Raw genomic sequence first — 21,020 nt, forward strand, 5'->3', positions numbered from 1 at the left:
CGTGTGGGAGGATGTCGTATATGGGAATGTATATATGAGCAGCTGGGGAAGTGCTGACTCTACAGCTGAGCTGTTGTAGGGGCTCATCGCAGGGTACATCCCAAACCTGGCACTGGGGCTCTCCTGGTGAACCAGCCCCACCGAGCTCCTTGCTTCTCCCCTCCCAGCAACTGGGAAATTTGGAAATTGCTGGAGTTTCAATCTTGCTTTCCCCTGCTGATAATGAAGTGGGTAATTAGGCAGAATGGCAGCAATTTCACTGATTCTTTAAAGCCCCGTGAATGTAAAAAACAGCCTGTTTTTCCCCATGCTGGTGCATTCTGGCTGTGAACCCCCCGCTCTCGCTCAGCAGCACTGAGTGTGAATAATCCAGCAGCTGAACGCTGGTGCTTTGGGGCTGGGAGATGCCATGGCAACATCTCAGGCAGGAGCTGGTTGGGTATGAATGTATATGCACACACCAATTAAAATTTAAACAGCCTTCGATGTGGAAAGCGAGCCAAGCCTGTGGGGCGGGACCTGTGGTTTATTAATAAAGTATAAGAGCATCGAAGGGATGTCTCTGTGCTGGTGGGTGCCTGGGGACACGCTGGCTCCAGGGATCCTCCATCCCTGCCCGGTCCTGCGACCGCTTATCCCTCCCTCCTGGAGGGGTTTAGAGGTTTTGAGATTCTCCGGCTCCTCTATCGCCTGCAGCAACATGCTCATGGGGTTTCCTACGGCTTTGGGATGGGCTGAGCTCTCTGTCAAGCACCTGAGTGTTTCCCACCTCCAACTTGTCACAAATGATTTGAAGTTATTAATATTTTGTGCTGTAACGCAAACCAGGAGGGGTTCTTTTGTAATTATGCCTTAATGTTGATGTCTGGAGTGGTTCCTAAGCATGGATTAGTATTATTGTCCCTATTGTTCAAAAGGAAATGAGGCATCAGGGCATTAAAGTAATTCCCAAGGCCACAGTGCAAAGAGCGTCATTCCTGGGCACCACCTCCCTGCCCCCACCCCCCCCAGCTTTTGTCTTGCAAATCCCTTTCTGAGGAGCAATGCTTTTTGCTTGCTTTGACTTGTCAAGCTCCATGTTAAACCCACTTGGCTTCACCTTTGCCCCTTCGACTTGTGAAGTTGATATCTTTCCAATTTAACAGAAAAAAACTTCTCCCACTATCCAGCTTAAATCCAGCCATGGCTGAGAAAAACCTCTTGTCCTTGTGCCCACCCTTGGGAGCTGCTTGGTGCAAGCTCTGGCCCCATGTTTCGCCCTCTTTAAGCCGGTCCTGTTCTCCTTCCTTGTCCTGGCATCTCCTCTGCTGGGAATGCTGCTGCCAGAAATTGGTAGGAATCTGCCTTTCCCTTTATTCCACAGGGTTTGGTGACACCATTTGTAGGGCCGAACATTACAGACTCAGCTCATGGTTGTGGACACCAGGCTGAAAGTAGTGAATCTTCTACCAGCATTCATTCGGTTACCAATGGTTTACATCTTTTAATTTGGGTCCTTATCTGAGCACGTGGGATGTGCATTTTCTGTGATTCGGGGTTTTTCTCCATTTTCAGACACTTCTCCTAGTTATGGTTGACTGGGGCTTTGAGGTGTCTGTGCCCAGAAGCAGGGAAGAAATGGGAAACTTCACCGTCTCTGTGGCTTCCCACCTCTGAATCCTGTTCAGATGCTGCTGCAGGAGCCCTTCCCCACATGAAGCTATGTGCATCCGTGTTTCTCCCACCTGCACCTCAGAATTGCTCCCTTGCCTGTTTTTCTTCAGCCTTGTGCCCATATTATGTATTAACTGTGGGAAGCTCACCTGGAAACAGAGCGCGTAGGAGAGATGCTCTACAAAATAGTATCAAAAGCATCAGAAAACACAGCAAAACACCCTTTCGTTTAAAGCTGGAAACACGCTGTGCAGAGGTGGTGGGGAATGCAAAGCTTCTAGGCTTTGCAGAGCCAACTTTCAGAGCAGGTCAAGCTTAAAATGCAGGTTTTTGAAGGATTTGTTCAGTTCACCGCTGCCACGAGGGTAGCACAGCTTTTTTGATGCCAGTTCCCATATTTCCCTTCATCTGCCTTCAGCTGGGATATTTTCATCCAGTCAAAGGTCCCAGTTTTTCAGCAGCATGGGGAGAAGCCAGGCTGCCTTGCATGAAGAATGGGGAGCCCACGCAGGGAGATCTTCCTTTGGCAGCTGGGGAAGATATTTCCTATTTTTTCTAGCTCTACAAAATACCACTTCAAGGCACAAAAGAGCACAGAGGGAGGTGACAGAGGGACCATAAGATGGCTTGAGCAGCACCTCTTTTTATCCTTTTTTTTTCTGCTGGTTTTAACTCCTATCATCTAACTCTGGTGTGGGATGATACAAAAGCTCTACCAAACTTCTCATCCCAAAAGCACCAGTGAGGGAACGGGCTGAAATGCTGGTTCTCCTCTGCACCCACGTCTGGGGGACGATGCCTGGAAAGGGACCCGGGCCCTCGTGGCAGCACTGGCTGCAGGGGGTGTTCTTGCAAAGGTGCTTCAGAGATGGTCAATCTTAACTTATTCCTGTTTTCTGAACTCAGAGGCGGGCAAGCAAATCCCCAGAAATGACCAGAAAAAGGGTGCTTAGAAGTCTCCAGCCCAACCAGTTAATTTTTTTAACTGGGCTGATGGGATGCCCCATTACACCAAACTTTACCCAGTTCCAACCACTGAAGGGTCTTTCTTGGTCAATGTAGCCACCAAATCCTCCGTGCTCTGACTCAAAAGCATGTCCTGGGCTTCCAGGCCCTTAATCCCTCTGGTTTTCTGGCTCAGTACACAGCAGCCATCAGAAATCTGGTCTGCATTTTCAAGAGACTTCTTCATTCTTCTAAAGCCTTGATTATTTTGCTTTGACTCTTCTTGCTGGGCCTAATATCACTTGAATGGCTCACTTATCTGAATTAGCTTGATTAATGACAGAGCCCAAACACAAAGCTCCTCAGCCTGTTCAAGTCATCTTTTCCATGGAAACATTTATAGTCTTTTATTCTCTTTTGCTACAGCCAAGCCTTTGTCTCAGCTGTTAGGTGGGAGCACACAACCCACAAACACATAGATAATGGACAAATTGGCCACGGAGTTCCTCAGATGATGAGACAAACAAAATTTCCCTGGCTGAAAACATCAAATTACAGATTAATCTGTTGCATGCATCTTAGAGGTCTTCTCTGAAATCCTGCAGCACCTTCCTCTTCCTCCACATGCCTTGTTGTCAACACGGGTGGACTTCAGCAACAGCAATGCCAAGGTTTGATGCTTGATGTTTTCTGTGCCTTCTGCAGGTTGTTCTGCCTTTTCAGCTGGGGTTTCCAGCTTTGTTTTTCGTTGTTGCAGCATGACCTTCAGCATCCCCTTCCCTGCAGTGTCCTGCCTCCCCTCCCCAGCCCATGTCTGTGCCATGACAGGGCAGGTTTCCAGAAAATGTCTTGGTGATGCCAACTGGCTCTTTGGTGGAGGAAAGGAGTTAAAATGAACTGGCTTGACGCTACATGCTGGTGGTAAATGTCATTCAGATGGAAGTTTTCAGTCCATAGCATGCAAAAAAAAGGCCGTGCCTTGCTTGGGGGCTGCAGAAGCGACAGGTCATGCACTTGGGTTGAGGTGCACCTCTGGATGTGTGGATGTAGCTGGGGCCACCTTGACATTCCCAAGATGAGACTTCAAGCAGATGCTAGCAGGTGGAAGGGGCAGCTGATCCACAGTTTCTTTAGGTTTGAGTGAAACCCACTCCTGGCCTCTTGAGTTCACACCAGCTGTTGCAGAAAGGAAGCTGGAGGACTGAAGTCCTCCAGGTGGGTGTGAGGAGCAGTGCTGGTGGATGCCGGAGCACAGACTTCCAGAGCTGCTGCTGGAGCTGGGATGGAGGCCGGGCACAAGGAGCTGCATGCACGCTGCTGCGCTTCACCCCACGCCTCAGGAAAGAGAAATTGCCCTGCAAAATTTTCTCCTTTTTTACAATGAGTAAGGCTGTTGTTTTTTCACCCAGTGCTAACAGAGGAGGATGTTGATTTTTCTCCACCCAGCCATCTGTTAGGGAATTATTCTACAAGGGAGCCACACGAATCCTCCTCAGGGCCAGCGTGAGGCCCAGAGCAGGTTTTGCCTCTGGTCTGGCAGAGGTCGAGCATCATCTGCTACCGCTACCCTGCCTGGGCTCCACCTGCCGTCAAAGGACTTGCTTCTGTAGAAGCTGTCTGGCAGCTGGAGTCTTCTCCAGTCTGAAGACATGGGTTGGCACTGGTGGCCCAGCTGGTTATTCTGGTTTTGTTCTTCAGCTGGAAATGTATTCCCCACCTTGCAAGCTTGGGAGGACCAGGAAGGTCAAACCAGCACTGGAAAAGCCTTCAGGGCTGATGCTTCCTTCAACTCACATAAAAGCAGCCCTGGCTGATCCAGACCCTTTCCTGGTGATGAACAACAGTGTGCATCACAAAAGAGATGTCCGGGTGAAATGACATAAGTTGTTGCCTTTTCTTGGGGACCACTAAGAGGAAAAACATGGGTGTGGGAGCCGCAGGCTGAGCCCTAAGCTCTGCCTTCTGCCCCGGCACAGTGAAACCTTTCCTAAGAAAGGAAAGGATGGGAGAAACAATCCACTTGTTCCCAGCGGCGACTGCCGATGTCCCACGCACCAGTGGCATTCCCAGGATGACCTGCTGGTCAGTGAGGACACACAAGGCTTGCTGGCTAATTCTAGGCACAAAAGCAGCATCTGGAGCCCACCAGCAGAAGGCAGTGGGGAGATGCGTGCAGGGGGAGTGAGGAGTTGCCTCCCTGTCCCTTTTGGACAACAACTCCAGTAAAAACCAACTCCAGGGAACTGGGAGGAAGGATATAATGGGGACAGCTGGGGACCCTCGGCTATCCTGCTCTGCCCCATGGACCATGCCTGATTTGGGGGTTTAAGCCCTGTCTGCACATCTCCAGTGGCAGCCGGGGCTTGCCAGACTTGTCCAATACCATATGGCCGGAGAAGACCTGGCTGGTGGGGAAGATCAAGCTCACAGCTCTGTCACCATTAACACCTCATCGGCAGCCAAATTCTCCCGCTCTGCTGGTGACCTGGAGCCTGTGATGCCAGGTCACGGTGCCGCCGGCTGCCATGTGCCAGCAAGCTGCAGCATTGCTTCCTACATCCCGTCCTCAGGCTGCCCACGGGCTGTTGCTGGAGGCACACTGAAATCTGGAGTATTGCAGCTGGTGTGTGATAACGCGGGTGCCGTCAGAGGGAAGGTTTAAGCAATCTTGGGCTAAACGGGTGTCTTCCGAGCTAAGCACATCAGACGCAGGGTGTTTTGCATCTTCTCCACTCAGGATGGAAGAGAGCAGCTCTGCATTGCCTCCAACCTTGCCCTGCTGAACTCCCAGCTAAGAGCCTCTAGAAAAGGCACAGTAGTATTAATTAAAAGTTCATTTCCCAAACTACCTTGGGCATTATCTCAAATGTCATCCCCGTGCGGCATCCGGATGCTGCTCCCAGCCAAACTGGGTTGGGCTGGGAGACTTCTCTGCAGGAGGTCATTGTCAGTGTCTGCTCTTTGACCCCTTTGTATTCCCAGCTTTGGAGGGTTTGGGGTTGAGTTGTAAATTCAAGTTGACCCCCTGTTAAAAGGCTAACACGGCTAAATACTGCTCGGCTTCAGTCTGTCATGGGATCTGAGAGGTTGGGAGGCTGGACAGTTTGCATCACTTCCAAAACACCCTTTTTAAACTTAAACACACTATTTGCAATTAAAAGAGTAATGCATGGAAATGGCCAGTCTTGGGGGGGGCTGCGGAAATTATCTTGCTGTGCACTTGGCATTGGTTATTTCTCACGTTGAAATATTCCCCAGACGCTGGATCTAAAACACAAAGGGCTGGATGATGCCTCAGCTGGGTTGTTCTCGGAGGAGATAGCATCTCCTGGCGCAGACAGCGCAGCTTTCCCAAACCGGGCTGCTTAAGGTCATTTGAGAGCTTCGCTTGCACATGTTCAAACAGCTCCTTCATTATCATCCATCAATCCCTCCGTCCTCGCCCAGTCCCTCGGATACCCACTGCGGCTGGTGCAAAGCCATCCCACTTAATTGGGACCTCAGGGAAGCTGTTCCCGTTCTGAAGCCTGCTCTGCTTTAATTAATGGATAAAATAATCTATGAATAAGAAGACCTTGACTAACTGCCATTTTTATTTCCCTTCTTCTTCCCATGCTTCTCCCAGGTAATTTGGAGCAATGCTTTGTGAAGGTCCATGCAAAAGATAACCTGGCTGCTTGTTTTCTGCAGGCTCAGTCCTGCAAACGAGCAGGAATGCAAATGCTGGGAGCTGGTAAAACACTTAAATACCCATGTGAGCCGGTGAGTTGGTTTTGGGGTAGCTCCTTTGTTAAAGCTAAGCTTGGATCCAAGTACTTGGATTTGCCCCGAAGGGTGGGGAAATGGCAGTTTTGAGGTCATGCTGTTTAATCTGGGCATGACATGCTGGGGACAGCCATGGCAAAAGAAAGGCATTGGCTTTTAGAAAGAAAAACACAAGTTTTAAAATAATTCTGTTGGTTTTCTTTCTTGTGGCTGGATTTCTGTTATGGGTACAAAATGGTTACAGCAATCAGGAATGCAGCTGATCTGGGTACCAGTATTCAAAATTGCCTGCAGCACCATAGACCCTTTGTGGTGCCTTCCAGCTGTGCCTGGGCTCCTCTCGCCCATCGTGGCTTTAGTAGTCACAGCTAAACCAGCAACACCGGGGTGTATGGGCAGGCAGAGACTGTACTTTTAATTAGAACCTTTATTAACGATCGAGATGCCAGGATGAATGGCTTGTGTGGTAAGCAGGTAAGCGACGAAGGATGCTGGGCAGGGAAAGGGAGGTGATGCTGTGGTATGCTGGAGCTCCTTCCGCCTGGACACATTGGTGCCAGTGCTAATTGCTCACGACAAACTGACTCTGGGGTGGGAGAGAAACTGGGAAGCACCATGGCAAAGTTTGGGCTCTCATCCCTGAGGATTTACAAAGGTAAAATGCCTGTGACATGAGAGAGACTTCATCTGTTTTCTTTGCTTTGGCAGTTTTAGGTCAGTTTAATAAGACAGAATCAAAAAGGAAACCTTCAAGAAAGTTGATGCCAAATTGGTGACAGTTTGGGAAATCAGAAGCTTTGCTCTCAACTAGTTTTGTTGCCAGTGAGATGGCAAGAGCAGGCTGGGATCCCTTGCAGCCAGGGAGCAGCAGCAGTCACTGCCCTCACCCCAGTTTGGTGGGTGGGTGCTCTGACACCAGTGATAAATCAAATGTGGTGTGGGTAGATGGAGGAAGAAGTGAATAAACAGTGTTATTTCAGGATGCAAGGAGGGTGCCAAGGCCTGGGTGCAGCTGTGCCAGCATGGGTACAGGGAGGGAGAGCAGCAGGGACAGGCTCTGCGGGCACAAGGCAGTGGACAAGCATTTGCAATAAATAGAAAGTAAATGGGTTGTGCTGCTGACACTGCTTTCATTACATGGGCTCATCACCAAGAGCTCGACATCTGGGCATCACATCTGCTCAGCCACTCGATTATTCTTCTGGCCGCTCCTCGCTGTCCTCTGCCACATTATCCAGCCCGGGATTCAGTGCGGCTCCGAAGTATCTCAGACCCTTCCTCCTCCATTTAATTCTCTATTCCTCGTGGAGCACTAGAGGAGCTGGCAGGGGCTGAGGGTAGTACTTCACTTGTGCCTGATAGACCTTGTACTCTGACATTTCCTCCTTTGAAGCATTGCTGTTTCGAAGAGGCAGACTGTTATGAGCTGTTTCCTTAGCGGACAACTCACCAGTGTCTCTTGGCTGATGTTCTGGTGTCCAGTAATGGTCTGTGCCCAAAGCCAGGGTCTCGCTGCCGCTGTGGGCAGGGCGAGGTGGGCAAATAGGCAGCTCCGCGCACAGCCAGCTTTGCTACGCAAGAGTAAAGCTGAGCCAGGGCTGCAGCAGCAGTTTGTTCCTTCTAAGAGATATAAACTCAAGCCCTTGACCTGTCTTTGGTGTTTTAAAGGTAGGGAAGAAAGAGGAAGGTGTGGTGCCTGTGCCAAAGAGCTTGTGTTCATGGTTTTGCTGTACTCGGTTGTAGTGGGAAGGGCACTGTGCACTGACGGCGGTGTTGGACCATCACAACGTGATGGGTGCAGGCAGCCGCTGCAAGGTGAGCAGCACAGAGGGCTGCTTCACTCTACCACTGTGTCCCCACCAGCCAGGACTTACCTGCTCAGCTGCTTTGTAGACACCAATGTTTAAGTATCTATTTGATTTATAACACTTTGGGGAGAAAACACAGCGCACATGGAGGAGCGAACGGCACGTGTGGCGACTTAGAGTGGTTTAAATTCCCCAGCTTGACACTCGCAGCACTTTCCTGTCCTGCTGTTTTTAATGTCCACTTTATTTTTGTACATTAATATTACTCTGGGGCAACTGATCACACATTACTGTCTCGCATCCCCCTGGGGAATTCATCTTTTCCTGATGGCATCGGTGCAATTGCAGAGTAATTTCAGTGGAGCTGCCATGGCTAATGCAGCCGGGCCGCGCTCAAGCAGTCCCTTACTGTGTTTATACCATCACCAAAGCACATCCGACGAGCTGCACCAGAGCTCTAAGCAGGGAAAAAAAAAGCATATGCATTATTAAATGGCTTGCTTTTTTCTTGTACCAAGCCCAACTAGTGTGTGCTGCACTGAACCTAGAAATATAAACTGACCTTTATGAAGGCAAACTTAGTTTGAATAGGAAACATGGACGTGGGAGAATAGCTCTGGCCCAGCCATTAATCAGCCTCTCTTTTTTTGGTATTTTTGTGCGTCCTTTTTCTGCATGAAAGGTTAGGAAGTCAAAGAGCTTTTTAAATATTTTATATTGTCCTTTTCTTTTTTCAGCCTCTGTTTAGAGAGCTATTCACTTAGTACAGTTTGGGGTTGAGACGATGGCTAAGGCAAGTGCTGTGCCCAGCTCTCTGGGTAGTTCCATGTGGCTGCTCAGCTGGGGTGAAACCCCGGGGGTTTGGGTTCATCCACCCCTGGTTGAGCAGACAAAGTGGCACCTTGGGTGAGAAGCAGAAGGGAGAGAGTCTCACAGGGGTGTTTGCTACCCCGGGATCTGTACAGAGCCTGTCCAGACGAGCACTCCACTAATTATCTCAGTCTCCCAAGAAGAGGGTCCAGCGTGGACAAGGTTATTCTCCTACCCGTGGGCTCCCGGCTGTCCTGGCCCCGTCGCACCCGCAGCTCCCCTTGCTCTGCTGCTCCAGTTGTGTGCTTCTCCCAGAAAGCTGGGATTTGTTTACTATGCACCAATTTATTTTATTTTCAGTTTAAAATACAAAAAGTACGTGGGTTATAGCAACATAATTTGCAGCCTGCTGATTAATAATACAGCTGACGGAATGAAATTGGGCTGCAAGCTCAAAGTGCTGAGGAAAGCTAAAATTTGGTGAGCAGCGTGTACATGTGGGGTAGGCAGCCTGTAGCCTGGAGAGGAGACTGCCTAGGCAAGAAACACTGTTTTCTTTTTTGCTGCCTCACACAGGAAACCCGATTCTGTTAAATCCCCTTCCCCCACGCCGCCGTACAACCTTCCATCCCTGGAGATGGTCAAGACTCAACTGGAAAACTCTGTGAGGAACCTGATCCAAGGAATCGGGCTCCAAGTGGCGGGGGGCTGGACTAGGTGACTCCGGAGGTCCCTTCCCACATAAATTATCCTGTGGTTCCTCACAAGCACATGAAAGCAATTTTAAGACGGGAAATTCTTATAATCCAGAGCAATTCCTAACAGTATTCCCCATCTGCCTAGAGAAAAGGCAACCTATCAAGTGTTAATAAAAGCATGATTTTTTTTTTTCATGGATTGTGAGATACCCCCAAAACCCAGCAGCCAGCCAGTCTTAGCACCTCTGGAAATATGGCCACTTTTTCACCGGTTCTTCATTTTATGGAATTTGTCATGAAAAAAGAGTCTTTGTTCTCTGCCTGTTGTGTATGGGCCTGTGAAAGCGTTAACGATTCATCCCAGGGCATGCTACTGCAGGTCACTAATAGACAGGGCAACTACCGATGTTTTGCACCCTCTTCCAAGGGCTGATAAAACATCAGGGATATGTCTGGAAAAGGCAGCGTTACGTGTCAAAAAGGATGTGCTGAATCTACTGTATCCAGCGGGAAACAATGGCACCAGGCTGACTTGTATCACTTCACTGACGTCGCTGAGTTCAGATCTGGCCGGGGATTTCTGAAAGTCATTAGTGCTGTAGACACTCAGGTCCTGTTTATTTTGGTAGCTAACAATTTAACTTCCTAAATATGTCGGATAAGTCCTGTAACTGGAGACAGAATAATGTTATGCAAGACAAATATTTTGCAGTGGGTGTAACGGCATCATTATGCAATTGGGGTGAAATCTACACCCGGACAGGGTGTAAGTCCCCCAGTATAGTCTGAATGTCACCCCTGTGGGTTTCTGCTTCTTTGCCTGCGGAAAGGGTGAATTTCAGGCTCCGAATAAAATGCTGCACATGCTGTGATTAGACAATAAAAATGCCCCCTCTCTCAGTGAAAATAAGTGCTAGAAAAGGAGACAGCAGAGAAAAGCACCCTCTTCCTAAAGGTATCCAATAGTCCAAGCCTGCAGCGGGAAGGCTGAATTGCCGGGTTTCAGGCAGGACTAATGCTACGCCTTTCTGCATTTACCTCACCTGTGCTTTCGGCTGTCTCGCACAGGGAAGGGAGAGAGCCTGGATTAAAAACCACATTATGGCAGGGTGGAAGAAAAGAGATTCTTATAGCTCCCATTATTGGCACATGCTTCAGGCAACAGTGCTGCCTGCTTTGATCAAGTGCGCCGGGTCCCTCCTCACCAATCACGGGCAAATTGATGTAAACACTCTGGCACGTTTTTGCTTCTTCCCACTTAGAAAGAGACACAATTCCTTGTGCATGAAGATGCAGCACAGGCCCATGATTATCTATTCAGGCCCCATAGTGTTTAATTAAGTCGCTTATCATGTTATCATCCTGTCTTTCTTCATCCTGCTTGTAAAGACGCACCCTTGCACCCACCTCACGCTGGAGAGCAGCAGCTCCTCTGTGTGTGTTTGTGTGTGTGTAACGGCACCATTACACACCCACGGGTGCCAAAACCTGCAATTTATGGCGTACAGTTTGAGTCGCACCAACACCGCGTACCGTAAATATGGTGTTTCCATTCATTACGCTTGTTAGCTTCATGATGATGACGAGCTAACTATAGCCGCCTGGAGTTACTGCCATTTAATCACCCTGTTTGAACGGAGGCCCCTTTATCTCGTTAGTGTTTTATCTCGTTAGTTTCTCATTTGAGAACATATTTGCCCAAACACCCCAATTTTCCCCCATCGAGCTCTTCCCAGGAGGGCCCCAGGACGCCCTTTGCTCTCCCTGGCTGGGTGTTTGTCAGCTGTGTCAGCCAGGGGAATAACCTCCACACTGGGCTTTGAAAGGCACTGGGAAGCAGCACCTAAGCTCACAGTGATGCGGGGCACACCACATCAGCTTCCCTGGGAGGTTTTAACAATAACTGTTAGTGCTCCTATTCCTCTTTCTTCTGATTTTTTTCCCCTTGCATTCATAGGCATAAGCACCAATTCAGTATCTTCCTGCTCACAGGGTAACCGGATGGGAACGTTCATTTTAATCTTAGCCAGTGAAACAGTGGAGCGGTCTTGTTACAGATTACTGTACCACCAAAAATTGTTTATACACCTTCATTTCCTCCTGTGTAATTCCCTGAGAGTTTAATTTACTGGACCATTTTCTCTTTTAGTTTTTCTCACCGTTTCCCCTGCGGAAGACAAGGGAGGCTCGGTTCCTCCAGCTCTAACAAAGCGGCACACTTGTCTGGAGGGGATCAATAACTATCGAACTATCGTGCTTCCTCCACTTAGACTGTTGAAGCAGCTTCCTTTAATTGTTCTTTCACACTGCAAATACAGCGTACGGTGAATTTTTTTCCATTAAGGCTGCGCAGCAGGTCATGCCACCCAGGGGTGGAAAGACCACAGCTACCCCACCTGTAATAGCCCTCAGCCCCTTGGGGCACTACCCAAAATCCATTACACCTTTCTCCTCGGGAAAGGCCCGGCTTCAGCGGGGACAGACCTTGGGGAGCGGACAGACGGGAGGACGCTGCCACGCTCCAGGGCTCTCTGGGTCTAAAGCAGGCCCCGGCGTGGCTCACCGGCTGCTGGGACACTGGCTTGGTGCAGACCTGGAAACCCACACGTTAATACCGGTAAACAAAATACACCTTGGCTACAATGGAGGGAGGAAAGGACAGAAAGCCCAGCCTGGGTTGTCTCCACGTTCAGAGTGAGGCTTCACCTCAGCCTCCCTGCCCCTGCTGTGAGGGACACCCTGAGGGTGGGGGGCCAGGCGGGATCCCCCCTCAGCGGTTCCTCACAGGGACTATGGCAGGAACCCAGTCCCCTCAGCCAGCTCCTCACAGGGACTATGGCGGGAACCCAGTCCCCTCAGCCAGCTCCTCACAGGGACTATGGCGGGGAACCCAATCCTCTCAGGCAGCTCCTCACAGGGGATGGCCGGCGGCGGGGGTGGGGGGGGACAGGACACACTCCGAAGCCGTTCAGGCGGCTCCTCCCGGGGACGGCGAGGGGGACACCGGATCCCCTCAGGCGGCCGCTCCCGGGGACGGCGAGGGTTAGCCGGGATTGGGGGGGGGACACACAGGGGCTCCCCTGAGGCGGCTCCTCGCCGGGGATCGCCCCCTCCCCCGGCAGGTGGCCCCCGCGCGGCGGCTGAGGCCGGTGGGTGACGTCAGCGGCGGGGGCGGGCGCGCGGTGCCGGTGCGCCGAGCCGAGCCGAGCCGAGCCGGGCTATGGCGGAGCGGTGCGGCCGCGGTAAGTGCGGCGGTTCCGCCGTTCCCTTTCATCCCGCGCCGCGCCCCGCTCCCGTTTACCCCGGCCTGAACCCGCCGGGGACCGGCTGTGAGGGGATTATGGGGCGGGAAGCGATGCGGTGCGGGGTGAGCCGGCCGGAGGGAGGGAGAGCGGGTGGGCGGTGGGTTACGGCGGGGTTCGGTGAACGGGTTCGCTGCCCGGGTTCACGCTCCTGTCCCGTGTGGGACCGGACCTCGGGACCGGCAGCCCGCCGGGACCCGCCTGGGCGGGGGGGGGGAGCCGTCCCTGGAACCGCCCGCCGGTGCCGGTCCCGGTGCCGGTCCCGTCTCGCCCTTCCCCGGGGCTCAGCCCGGTCCGGCCCCGCTGCCACCGCCGGGCCTGGCGGAGACGACCCCCCCAACCACCCCCCCCCCCACCCCCCCTCCTTGGAACGGTGGGTTTAAAATCCGTTAAGGAGCCTGCAGCGCCCGAGAGGACGAGCGAGCGCGTCTGCTTTTGCTTCTCTCCGGTTCTACACCTGCTTTATGTGTATGTACGTGCTTTATGTTTATATGCATACAGACTTGCGGGCTTGCAGGGCTAAATCTGCGCGCAACCGAGCTGGCGTCAACGTGCCCGGCAGGTTGCCGGCTCCCTTCCCTGCGTCCGGAGAGAGAAACCTGGTTCTCTCCCTCTTTCCCTCTCCAAGGCAGGCTGCCTTTGCTCTCCGTCTTATTTATTTACTCCTAGCCTGAACTAGACCCTCGGGTCTGGAGATGGCAGGTGGCGACGGTCCAGGCTTTAATGGCCATCAAACGTGCTCGATGTGTGATGAACGCATGCTTGGCTGCTGCGCCGGGAGGCACGGCACCTCGGGAAGATTCATCCCAGGCTGGTGTAGTGTGAGTACCAGAAAGCAGGGGGGAAAAAACCCGACCCCGATGTCCCAGCGGCTCTGACAGGCTGTCCCTGCACAGCTCTTTGCCCGGCCATGTCCTCCAGCGCCGAGGCGTGGGGTGGGTTAGGGGAGAGGGGTCCCCCCAGGGTCCGCTGTACATCCAGAGCTCAGCCTTTTTTGGGGTGTCAGAGGTGTTTGGGTACCTTCGCTATCTGTCTCTTGTCTGTACACCTGGGGGATGGTGCGGCTAGAGAAGGTGATGTGCAATATCAAGGGCTTCTCTTCACGAAGCAGGTGGCTTGCTTTTGGAGACAGTGCTTGGATACTGCTGAGAGGGGTTTCGGTCCCTGCGTTCAGCTCTGTGTTGCTTGCTCCTCACTGTTAATTAGGCGTGTCTAATCCTACCTGGCACTGGGAACTTCCCAGGAAACGCAGAGTGCTTTTCCCTCCCCTGGTCTGCAGCAGAAGCCCAGCCTCCTGCAGAATGAGGCCTGGGGATGGTGATATCATCACCTTGGATATGATGAAGGCATGCAACTGAGACTCAGATTTGCAGTGCACTTTCCTCCTTTTGGATGGACAGATGTCTATCAGGTTGAAGGTGACAATGAAACCCTGTGGAGGTATGTGTGAGAAGGATTGCAGGGAAAGGGAGACCAGGACCATAGCGAGGATATTGCAGGAGCCAGGGCTGGAGTTGCACATAATATTTTGAGGATAAATCTCATACCCAGCGGGTGAGCTTAACAGCATTGCCCCTCCCTGCAAAAGAGGTGAGGGTAAAGGGATGTGATAACCCACATACCATCGATTCTCCTGTGCTTGGGAGACCACCACTGTGAGCCTCCACCTGGGTTCAGAGCCAAAGCAGAGAAAAGTCAGGCTCAGTGCAGTCCTTTCCCTCCTCAAGCAGAGCCCAGCCTATTAGTGAGGACCAATAAGGTCTGAAATCCCAATCAAATAACCCGTGTTCAGAAAGAAGGATGCTGAACTGCAAGCATCTCAGCCAACCTCAAGCTCTCCAGGTTGAGTGCTTCATGCATATAATCTCTGTTTATCTCTTCTTTATACCTAGAACAGAGACATGAAGACCTGCTCCCAGGTGCTGGAGTAGCTTTTTCTCATCCTGCTTCTGCCTCCTGGGTGCCGGGCAACTCAGCGAGGCAAAATTCCCACAATTGGCATTACAAGCCAAAATTGCCTCTCGATTTTCCAGGTGGTATGAAGCAGCTCACTTGCAGTGGAAGCTGTTTTGGTGGATGCAGTTCATTTGCCCTCGCTTGGGCATCTAAAAGTGTCTGGTCTGAGCTGCTGCCCACCAAATGGAGGGGATAGGTACCTCCTGAATGGGATTCGTTTCGCCCTGTGGTAAACCTCAGATACGGCGCAGGCGAACGTCCGTCGGGGTGCTGGTTCCGACTTGGATATCTGAGTTTAAGAGGTCACAATTTAAGTGAGATGAATCTTGTGCAATGCTTGCAAATCTTGGGTTTTAGTCCTTTCGCCTTGATCTTTCTTTTTTTAGCATGACCCTGCTGTTCTCCTACCACTCAGGCCTTTTTTGAGGCATAAATAATGCTTCTGAAACTTTCCACGTCCCCAGGTGGGAGGTGTTGCAGAAATGCAACTGCAGGGAAGCGTTTGCAGCTCATCCTCCTGCAGACACAGAAGGCTGGGTTAAAAACCAGCCCGTTAATTTTGTTTTAATGGCTCTAAGCAATGGTGAGCCCCCCCCCCCCCCCCTTACCTTGTGCCAACACTTAATTGCTCTCACTCTGGGGAGATGCTATCTCATTTCAAGGTTGAACTTATCTAGCTTCGACTTGCAGAGGGGGGATGTTGTTGTGCCCTTGTCACAAAGGTGACTTGTCACTCCCAGCTCCTTGCCTGCAGTGATCTGGTCACCTCTTCACCTGCTCCTCAGGAGGCTGAAGTATTTGAGGTGCTACAACCTCACACCGAGAGGCTCCTGCTGCGTTGTGTATGGTTTTTGTGGCCACCCTTGGGACGTGGCTGGTGTGACCGCATCATCCAGGTGCCAGTCTGGATGCAGCTGTGACCTCGGCAATGCCGTGTGTTGGTGTGAGCTTGCTTTCCAGCTTCTAATGGATGTATTTCCCATTGCACCCTCAAAGACCACCTCCTTTTTGCACTGGCTTTGCTCTGACAGCATACACAGAAGAGATGCCCCACGCTCAACCCAAATCCTTTTCTGGCTCGGGCAGAGATCCCTTTTCTGGCCTCATGTATTACTTTACCACATGAAAGCATGATTGGGGTCTCTGTGCAACTGTGGCATCAGCCAACCTTCCACTAGTTACCGGGGTTTTTTGTGTTACAGGTTGACATTTAATCTTCCAGAAGGAATCGCAGATGAGACTGAGCAGCGACAAAAATCTGAGGACCGTGCTTGGGTGCTGGCTTCCCTCCCTGGTCTCACCCCATCAACAGCCACGCTTGGGGCTGTGCTGGCACACACCTAATGTGTGGGTGTTCATTACACCTGGTGTGAGACTTACCCTCAAAATATTATGTGCTTCGGAGAAATGCAGGCAAACGCTGTGTCGAGGCAGTTGTCTGCGTCATGCAGCCCTGTTGGCTGTCAAAGAAAAAATAAGTCTTTTAAATAGACCTAATTCCAGGAAACTCAGCTGGCTGATTGGAATTGTATTTTTAGTCTCCAGTTCATGTATTTACCTGAAATTTCTGTCCTGCTATTCTAGTCGGAGCTGACCCCAGGTTGCCTGCTGCTCCTGCCTTTCACCTTCTGTCCTTTTTTAAAATACTGTCACTACACAAGGTTTCCCTGTGTTTCACTGGTTGATTTTAAAATACTTTATTTTAGCAGATGTTTGGCAATACTGAAATCTCTGTCATTAAGGCGTTTTAAGGCAGGTTATAGAGGAGGTTGTTGGGAAACACCCTGCTTTTGCACAATGGGATGCACATGGTTAATCTGTAGACTGAGTTTCTCTTGTCCTTTTTGGTAACTGTTTTGTCCCATCCCCAGCATCCCATTGGCAGCACAGGTACTCACTTCCAATGTTACTGATGGTACCTAATAGTGAATCCAGCAGCTATCTAATTCCCTATTGTTAGCATGCTTAAAAAGTGCCTTACTTTACAATTAATTTAGTTGGCTGTTCAGATTTAATGGATTCCTTTAGAGGTCCTCATCAGTCACCAACCCTGGATATTTCAGTGCCATTTCTTTTTCCTCTTCCTTTTCTTTGTCTTTTAGAAAGATCGTGTTTCCATGGATTTTCCACATCTCATTTTTGCCAGAATGGTTTTTGCCTGATTTAACTCTTGCTGCTTTTCTGGATTTGTAACTTTTGGGGTCTTTGGTAGATGCTTCGAGCAAGTCCCTTACTCTCAGTGATGCTAATGATTGCTTTTGGCTTTGTAAAACTTGCCCTTTTAAATTTAGACACTGCTGATATTATTTTGGGCTCGTAGTTTCTGTGACTAGCACGGAAACAGAAAGAAACTATAATGGAAGAGGACTTGCATTAGACATGGCAGTTCATTTTGGCTTTATCCTAATCACATAGATCTGCTGCTGCTCCGTGGGCAATTAACGCTGAAATGTGAGCTACTCCACGTGCCAGCAGCGGCTCTTCATCCGAAAGACTTACTGGTGTGTTCCTTGGGTTTAGTATTGATTATTCATTAGTTTTTTGCATTGTGGTATTTTTATTTGCCTCTTTGGGTGTATGTATGTGATGAATAGTGGCAAGATGTTGTCCTCCTTGTACACGTGCAGCTGAAAGCGTAGAAGAGAGTGAAATTTGGTGCCTCTGGCCTGCGAATGCCCAGCAAATGGTCTTCGAGTGTCTTTGACACCACTGCGGAAGAAAATCACATACTTCATATGGTTTGAATTATTTTTGCACGTTTGAGCACTGAATCTCCTCTTTTGTGCCTTGACATCTTCATATTCCTCTCCTAACCGACCGCTGCACCTTGCAAACCTCATCGGCTGCGCTTCCCAGGCAGGCACGATGCCGACCGGTGCAGCCCAAGCTTGGCACCGGGAAGCCTCTCTGTGTTTCCCGTGATCTGTGCTAGGGCAAGGTTAAACAGTGATCATCTTCGAGGGCTTTCCAGGCGGAATTGCATGTGGGGATTTACAGGAGCCGATTTCAGCCCTGCTGAAAGGTGCCAGGCTGACCTTGCAGGCACTCCCTGTCCCTGGGAGAGGGTCAGGAGCAGGACAAACTCCCAGATCTCCATACTGAAAACTTCCCCTGGCTTGAAGGCTGCAGGGGGAATTAGCGCTGCTTGTTCCTGCAGCACTTTGCATCCGAACTAAGCCTGTCTTTAAAAAGCAGCCGGGGTGGTTGTGCTTGGAACAAGCAGCTCAGTTTCTATATTATACACAACAGTCATCTCTGTAGGAAGCTGGCCAGCCCACGCCACTGCAGCAGCCCAGAGCTACATGGCTTTTAGCATGCTTATCCTCAGGGCGTTCCTGGGAGGAAGGGAAGGAGTGGGGGAACTCAAAGAAAAAGCTTTCCAGAGCGCTGATGTGAGCATTCCCGGTGGCGTGAGAAGCGGTGCCCAGGTATGCGCGTGTCCGTCTGGTCACTGGCAGGGATGCTTACATGTTTTTCTGGGTTCACAGCCGCTCTGTGGCAGGGAGAGCTGTCCCCTCCTGGGACTCAGTGTAGATCTGCCACGTGCAGGTGGGAAAACCTGCATTCTGCCCTTATGCCCTTAGTCTTGCATCTGCTCTTGCACCCTTGGTGCATTCCCCACCGGCCGTGACCTGCTGGGGATAAAAAGTTACCCTCTGCTGTCCTGAGCCGTTGTCTTACTCCCAGGCTGAGCGATGGGAGACTTTCTGAGTCCATATGATTTCCCAGGGAAGTGGCTTGGCTGTGTCTCAGCTTCATGTTAGGATCCCTGCAGATTCAGGGAAGAGCAAACAACCCCCAGGGCCGATACCCGTTGGTGTCCATCTGTCCCAGCTGCTCGGATTGTTTGCACAAGTCAGTTCTTGGCTACACCTGATTTTACAACAGTATTAATTACATGGTAACTGATACACCTGCAACAATTAGCTATGTAAACTAAGATAAAAAGCCTAATCAAATGTCATGTTTCAGAGTACAGGTTGCTTTCCTCTGGATGCTTCCTAAGACCTCCTCCCAAAATCCCTTCCTAAAGGAAACCCTACAGATCATCTCTGGACTCTGAGAGAGGCTTGTTCCTATGTGTGAGTGAAGCGGGGCAGGGGCTTGAGCCTTTCTGGAAGGACTTGTTCCCCCTTCCCCATATCTTATTTTTTGTGGCTGTGATGCTGCCAATCCCTGTGGAAGGAGCTGGGGGTATTCCCAGCCCCAAACTGCATGCTCCTGGTCTGGGGGTTTATGGAGGAGAGGAGGCGGAAGAAAATGCAGGCTGGATCACATTTGCAATTAAGGTGGAATATCATCCCATGTCTGCCGTCACAGCACCGGTTATACCCGGCCCCTCGCCGGGGCTGTGTGCTCCATTAACTCCCCCTGCCCCGTCCTGTGAAATACGGAAAGTTTTGAACTATTAGAAAGTGCCTTTGGGTAAAGGTAAATTAAACCTTTGCATGCTGTGAGGAGGCAGGGCTGGAAATGTGAATGTGGAAATAGGTCCCAGCTTAAAATGACTTCAAGGACAAGAGGGTAGGTGCTGGGCTTCTCGGGATCTGATTCAGCTGGGACCAGTTCCAATTAAAATGAGATCAAGGAGAATGGGAAGAGAAATAAAAGGTTGTTTCTTTGCATTTCTGCCAGTATTGCTGCTTGAAACATGGGGACTGGTTTGCATCTCTTCTACAAGCAATGAATCTGACCTGGAGAGTATTTCAGATAATTTCTTTTAAGAATTACAATTATTTTGCTTTCTGGGAATGCTTTCTCCCTGTTTTTTTAAATTCATTGAGCCTGAAATGAGCAGGCCAGCCTTAGTTTCCTTCCATAGATCTCCCAGGCTGAGTTTGCTCAGAAATGCCATAAATTAGAAATAAATATGTGCTTTTAGTAAGGCAGTAAGCACGGAGCAGACTGCTGCTGTTTCTGTGAAGGTAGTCGTCTTGCTAAGGAAAGCTGGGAGCGGGGAATGGGTGGCCAGGGAGCTGGCAGGGTTGTGGGAATGTGTGGGAACCAAGAAGGAAAGCCTCATGAAGCAGAAAAAAAGCTTGGATGGTGGAGGGGGCAGGTCTCTTGTTGCTCCTGGAGTTGCTGCTAGGTTGAAGGGGATGTTGCAGGACTGGGGCCAGATGTGCATGCAGCTTTGCTAGCAATGGCAGCTGGCATGTCTTCATTGCTCCTGCACGCCCGTGCCACCATTTGCTAAACTTCAGTGAGATAAGTTTTAATGCAAAGTTGAAATTTTCTATGCACGTTTCTCTTTTTTTCCTGTTTTTGCTTTACACTTGAGGTCAATTCGGGGTTTTTTGGTACAAGGGGCGAACAAGGAAATGTGAAATTTGATGAGACTCTTTTAGGAAAATAAAGCTCGAGTTGTAACTGGTGGCTGTGAAGGGATCGCGATGCGCACAGTATCATCGCCGAGTCATCTGTCTCGCTTGAATAAGGGGCAGGGAAATCTCAAAGGGCATCTTGATGGGCTTTACGTTTGCTAAACAATATCAATGGCTGATATTACTGACTTTTCAACTTGTCTGAGATCCCAGCCTCACCTGAGTCTTAGCCACTCTTGTTATTAGACAGAGGCTCATTCTGCTTATTTAAAAAGAAAACAAAAATTCTGAGAGTAGTGAGATGGCTGCACCTGCTCCCAAAATACCTGCTTGATTTTAGGCATGACAGACGTCCGTGCCATCTGCGTGCCTCTTCGGTGCTGGGTTTTGCCCGGGGTTAGTGATTGCGTCGCTGCATCCCCTGACGTTAAGGCAGGTGAGCAGGCAGAACAGCTCAGCACAAGCAACCTCAAATTTCTGGTAAATACCAACTGATTAACAAAGTGTAAATGCTGCAGAGAGCACTTTGCTGAACTGGGTGAGGACGGTGGAGACACAAGCAAGATTGTTAGCGGCACTAATCAGGCTGGTAGAAAGGAGTTTGATCATGGCACTTGAAGGGCCTCATTATCTTGTGTGTTTGGAGAGCGTGGAGGCAATTCTGCATTCGGGAAAGGCTTTTACAGTCTTTGTCTCTTTAAGTCATTAGAAATGCCACAATCTCATCTGTTAGAATGATGGGTCTAAGGATGAGAGAGG

General features: G+C 50.4%; 1 protein-coding gene across 1 annotated transcript in view; it reads left to right on the forward strand.

Moving 5' to 3' along the window:
* The first annotated feature begins 12,821 nt into the window (after nt 1-12,821).
* The window catches only part of MAPK4 (mitogen-activated protein kinase 4), a 46,213-nt gene continuing 38,014 nt past the window's right edge, over nt 12,822-21,020 (forward strand). Inside the window, exon 1 of the mRNA XM_049794260.1 lies at nt 12,822-12,921. The gene's annotated coding sequence lies outside the window, so the exon portion shown is untranslated. The remainder of the gene's footprint in view (nt 12,922-21,020) is intronic.

This window comes from Accipiter gentilis, chromosome Z (genome assembly GCF_929443795.1).
Source record: "Accipiter gentilis chromosome Z, bAccGen1.1, whole genome shotgun sequence".
Classification (NCBI taxonomy): Eukaryota; Metazoa; Chordata; class Aves; order Accipitriformes; family Accipitridae; genus Astur; species Astur gentilis.